Source organism: Eriocheir sinensis, chromosome 49 (assembly GCF_024679095.1).
Source record: "Eriocheir sinensis breed Jianghai 21 chromosome 49, ASM2467909v1, whole genome shotgun sequence".
Taxonomy (NCBI): Eukaryota; Metazoa; Arthropoda; class Malacostraca; order Decapoda; family Varunidae; genus Eriocheir; species Eriocheir sinensis.
In genome coordinates, this window is record NC_066557.1 from 12,319,862 (window position 1) to 12,325,800 (window position 5,939).

The window sequence follows — 5,939 nt, forward strand, 5'->3', positions numbered from 1 at the left end:
CCTCCTCCTCTTCTTCCTTCTTGTTCTCGTTCGTTGTCGTTCTGGTTGTTCTTCTAGTTAGTCTTGTTCTTCATCATTATTATCATTGTTGAAATATCTGAATCTTCATCTCCTCCTCCTCCTCCTCCTCCTCCTCCTCGTTCTTGTTGTTCTTGTTGTTGGTCTTCTTGTTTTTCATCATCATTATCATTATTGAAATATCTGCATCTCCTCCTCCTCCTCCTCCTCCTGCTCCTTCTTCTTCTTCTTCCATATGCGTAGTGCTGATGTGTGTGTGTGTGTGTGTGTGTGTGTGTGTGTGTGTGTGTGTGTGTTCACCATGGTCTGATCACGCGCTGGACTCCTCGAACGAGCTCAGGTGATGCTCAGGTGACTCTCTCTCTCTCTCTCTCTCTCTCTCTCTCTCTCTCTCTCTCACACACACACACACACACACACACACACACACACACACATAGGGAGACATATTAAAGGAGACTGCCCATCCGTCTCCACTCCACCTCGGAATCGAACCCGGGACCTCTAGTTGGTGAGGCGAGCGCGCTAACCACTGCGCATATGAGTCAGAGAGAGAGAGAGAGAGAGAGAGAGAGAGAGAGAGAGAGAGAGAGAGAGAGAGAGAGCACAGACTCTTCATTGAGGTCATCACTGAAGCAAGATCTTTGGGTATGAATGGTCTTGTTGAATCCTCCTCCTCCTCCTCCTCCTCCTCCAGTTGCTGTGTGCCCCTCTTTCTACCACCTGTTTTTTCTTTTCTGTTTCTTCGTTTTCATCATCATCATCATTGTCTTCATCTTCTTGTTCTTCTGGTTCTTGTTTTTTCTTCGTCTTTTCATTCTTCTTCTTCTTTTTCGTTTTCTTCTTCTTTTTCTTCTTTTTCTTTTTCTTTTTCTTCTTCTTCTTCTTCTTTTTCTTCTTCTTCTTCTTCTTCTTCTTCTTTTTCTTCTTCTTCTTCTTCTTCTTATTCGTTTTCTTTTTTCTTTTCTCTTCTTTTTTCCTCAGTCTCCTGCTCCTTATCATTCTCCTCCCTCTATTAATTAAGGGATGAGAAAACCTACTACTACTACTACTATTACTACTACTACTACTATTACTACTACTACTACTACTACTACTACTACTACTACTACTACTACTACTACTACTACTACTACTACTACTACTACTACTACTACTATTACTACTACTACTACTGCTACTACTGCTACTACTACTACTACCAAAATAAATGAATGGATGAGTATGAATATATTATGTATGAATGGGGACTTGTAAGTGCTGTTGCCTTATTTAATGCACAAAACAAAAGAACCAATTAAGTTTCCCTAATTCTTTCGCTAATTCTGACCCGTATCCTTTCGGCTTTCACGATATTCTTAAAGATCACAAAGGAGATTAGTCAGTTTTCTTGTTATTATATACGTTCATGCTGCAGAATCCTTGCCAAACTATCGCTAAGCTCATGAAACTACCCATGGAAATACTAACACAACCCTATCAATATCCAGTGTTTCTGTGTATTTCACCACGGCCTGATCACGAGCTGGACCTGTCATCGCCAACAAGTACCCTCCCGATCAGAGCAAGGGTCATTATAATCGATCTCTGGGTACTTTTGGGACCTTCACACACCACAGGACATTTCTCCTCCCGAAACTGACCTATCTTTCGGCCACTCTAACTCTTTTTAGGAGCTGTGAGTTTCGTTTTTTTTTTTTTAACATTTACTCCCTTTTTTCATACCCTTGAACTGACTCCTCTGCTGTAAAAAAAACAAAAAACAAAAAAAACACCCCATGGTCCCCCTTGCTCAATGGGGAACAGTAACCACTCTTTGTTGGCGGAAAAATCCCGGCCAGAACGGGGCTCGAACCTCCGTCTGTCAGGCCGCGAAGTCTGGCAGCGCTGAGCTTTAACACTGAGCTACCGGAGCGGTGTGTGTGTGTGTGTGTGTGTGTGTGTGTGTGTGTGTGTGTGTGTGTGTGCCACGGAATGCTTGCAAATATGGTCCTTGTTCAGCCACACCCCGGCCACGCCCATGGGACAGGTAGGTAGTTTCTTTTGGGGCACGAGGCCAGACCATGTACAGAGGGTCTTCCTATCTCGTCCTGACCTACCTTAACCTTTGTGTCATGCTGTTTCTTTTGGTCATCCTCTAGTCATTAAATTTTCTCCTACATTAAATATATTTCTTGACCATTGCTTTTTCCCTACTCTTCTCGTCCTTTGTTGTCCTGTCCTACATATCTATCTGCCCATCTATCTATCTATCTGTCTATCTATCTATCTATCTATCTATCTATCTATTTTTTCCCAATGCATATACCCAAACATTTCGAGACATACACATCCACAGTTGCTAAGCTTTAAAGGAGGTTGTGTTAGTACTTCCATGGGTATAGTTTTATGAGCCTAATATAATAGTTTGACAAGGCACCATGAACGTGAAAATATGGTTTTGGTAGAAGTTATTGTGGGCTATTTCCATGGGCAGATTTATGAGCCTCGTGATAGTTTGATTCTGTACCATGAATGTGAAAAGCCCTTATGAGAACCTTGGAATATTGTTGTGAAAAGCCCTTATGAGAACCTTGGAATATAGTTGTTGTGAAAAGCCCTTATGAGAACCTTGGAATATAGTTGTTGTGAAAAGCCCTTATGAGAACCTTGGAATATAGTTGTTGTGAAAAGCCCTTATGAGAACCTTGGAATATAGTAATTGTGAAAAGCCCTTATGAGAACCTTGGAATATAGTTGTTGTGGAAAGCCCTTATGAGAACCTTGGAATATAGTTGTTGTGAAAGGACCTTATGAGAACCTTGGAATATATAGTTGTTGTGAGGCTTCTGGGAATACGAACAGTGGGACAACATTCTTAAACATCTCAGAGCCCAAGCACGCTCATTTAACAAGGCTTTCGCAGGAGTCTGGGGCATAGGCAGATGTAGTTTATGACCCAAGTGGTAGTTTGATCCCTTTTCTGTACCGTGAACTTAAACAAACACTCATTAGAACGCGACTGACCTCCTTTATGGCCTTGGAAAATGGTTGTTTTGAGAACCGAAGGCGTCTGGACCCACCCTTGGCCGCATCCCAGCCACAAACACGTTCGATACACACACACACACACACACACACACACACACACACACACACACACTTTACTCACCCTCCCCCCCTGACCAGCATATCGTGACGTCATTTATGTCTCTGTGACGTCACGAGGCGCTTCAGACGTCACGCAAGCACGGAGGGAAGACACGAAATGGGCGTCTCCTGGCCCGACTCGGGGAGCCTAATGTTGGTGCTTCCAGGCGCTTCCACCCCTCACACCAACCATTTCAAAGGTCGAGAAGGAAACCAGTCGGGCTCTCATGGGTGTTCTTTTAGGTTCATGGTACAGAAGAAGGGTCAAACTACCACCAGGGTCATAAAACTACCCCTGGAAATGTTGGTGCTTCCAGGCGCTGCCACCTCTCACAACATTTCAAAGGCCAAAAAGAAGGCTAGTCGGGTTCTCATGCGTGTTCTTTTAGGTTCATGGTACAGAAGAAGGGTCACACTACCACTAGGGTCATAAAACTACCCCTAGAAATGTTGGTGCTTCCAGGCGCTGCTACCTCTCACAACATTTCAAAGGCCAAAAAGAAGGCTAGTCGGGTTCTCATGCGTGTTCTTTTAGGTTGATGGTACAGAAGAAGGGTCATACTATCACCAGGGTCATAAAACTACCCCTGGAAATGTTGGTGTTCCCAGACGCTGCCGCCTCTCACACCAACTATTTCAAAGGCCAAAAAGAAGGCTAGTCGGGTTCTCATGCGTGTTCTTTTAGGTTCATGGTACAGAAGAAGGGTCACACTATCACTAGGGTCATAAAACTACCCCTGGAAATGTTGGTGTTCCCAGACGCTGCCACCTCTCACACCAACCATTTCAAAGGTCGAGAAGGAAACCAGTCGGGCTTTCATGAGTGTTCTTTTAGGTTCATGGTACAGAAGAAGGGTCACACTACCACCAGGGTCATAAAACTACCCCTGGAAATGTTGGTGTTCCCAGACGCTGCCACCCCTTACACCAACCATTTCCAAAGGTCGAGAAGGAAACCAGTCGGGCTCTCATGAGTGTTCTTTTAGGTTGATGGTACAGAAGAAGGGTCATACTATCACTAGGGTCATAAAACTACCCCTGGAAATGCCCCAAGCTCCCACGAAAGCCTTGTCAAATATATATGCTTGGGAGGCGAAAATTTTAAGATCTGTTTCACGTAAAATCATGAAGTCGGAAAATAAAGAAAAACTGAAATTCTGGTGCGTGAAAAATTTTAGTCCTGTGCACTTAGGAAAAAAAAAGCAAATTCTGGTCCAGGAAAAAAAATCTAGCGAAGGAAAATTTGATGACAAGGAAAATTCGGGAGCAGGAAAACTATAACGTTCTAAGTACTTAACAGGGAAAACACATCAAGAAATATATATAAAACCGTTCTAGCTTAGAGGAGAAAAATCTAGCATCGGGAAATAGAAAAAAAACATACACATTTAATCATTGGTATATGGAGAGAAGAATGTTACTAGCTCTGGAAAGGAGTTTAAAAAAATATTAATTTGAGAATCGTGAAGGAAATTAGTAGCGGAAATTAATAGGAAACATAATTGTAGCGTCGGCATCAGGGAGGAAATCAATACAAACTCCAGATAAAAAGAAAGTTAGCCCTGGAAATAAGTTAAAAAATCTAACTTTGAGAATTGTAAAGGAAATTAGTGTCTGGAATTAATAGGAAACATAATTGTAGGGTCGGCATCAGGGAAGCAATCAATACAAGCTCCAGATAAAAAGAAAACTAGCTCTGGAAATGTTAAAAAAATCTAACTTTGAGAATCGTAAAGGAAATTATCGTCGGGAATTAATGGAAAATACAATTGTAGCGTTGGCATCAGGGAGGAAATCAATACAAGCTCCAGATGAAAAGAAAATTTGTTCTGGAAATGAGTCAAAAAATTCTAACTTTGAGAATCGTGGAGGAAATTATCGTCGGGAATTAATGGAAAATATAATTGTAGCGTCGGTATCAGGGAGGAAATCAATACAAGCTCCAGATGAAAAGAAAACTAGCTCTGGAAATGTTAAAAAAAATCTAACCTTGAGAATTGTTCAGGAAATTATCGTCGGGAATTAATGGAAAATATAACTGAAGCGTCGGCATCAGGGAGGAAATCAATACAAGCTCCAGATGAAAAGAAAACTAGCTCTGGAAATGTTAAAAAATCTAACTTTGAGAATCGTGGAGGAAATTATCGTCGGGAATCAATGGAAAATATAATTGTAGCGTTGGCATCAGGGAGGAAATCAATACAAGCTCCAGATAAAAAGAAAACTAGCTCTGGAAATGTTAAAAAATCTAACTTTGAGAATCGTGGAGGAAATTATCGTCTGGAATTAATGGAAAATATAATTGAGCGTCGGCATCAGGGAGGAAATCAATACAAGCTCCAGATAAAAAGAAAATTTGTTCTGGAAATGAGTCAAAAAATTTTAACTTTGAGAATCGTGGAGGAAATTATCGTCTGGAATTAATGGAAAATATAATTGTAGCGTTGGCATCAGGGAGGAAATCAATACAAGCTCCAGATAAAAAGAAAACTAGCTCTGGAAATGTTAAAAAAATCTAACTTTGAGAATTGTTCAGGAAATTATCGTCGGGAATTAATGGAAAATATAATTGTAGCGTTGGCATCAGGGAGGAAATCAATACAAGCTCCAGATGAAAAGAAAACTAGCTCTGGAAATGTTAAAAAATCTAACTTTGAGAATCGTGGAGGAAATTATCGTCGGGAATTAATGGAAAATATAATTGTAGCGTCGGTATCAGGGAGGAAATCAATACAAGCTCCAGATGAAAAGAAAACTGGTTCATCGCCGTGGAAGAAAGGAAATATAAACTC

The 5,939-nt window shown here is 41.2% G+C and overlaps 2 long non-coding RNA genes across 2 annotated transcripts in view; both read right to left on the reverse strand.

Moving 5' to 3' along the window:
* Positions 1–1,700, reverse strand: part of LOC126981959 (uncharacterized) — a 16,321-nt gene extending 14,621 nt beyond the window's left edge. The window contains exon 1 of the long non-coding RNA XR_007734376.1: positions 1–1,700. This exon is cut by the window's left edge and continues 953 nt beyond it. This is a non-coding gene — a long non-coding RNA (uncharacterized LOC126981959).
* Positions 1,701–1,781: 81 nt separating this feature from the next.
* On the reverse strand, positions 1,782–5,673 carry LOC126981960 (uncharacterized). Its single transcript, XR_007734377.1, has 3 exons — positions 5,535–5,673; positions 3,917–5,136; positions 1,782–3,474 (listed from the first exon to the last, which is right to left on the reverse strand). It is a non-coding gene; the product is annotated as an uncharacterized LOC126981960 (long non-coding RNA).
* Between the last annotated feature and the right edge of the window lie 266 nt (positions 5,674–5,939).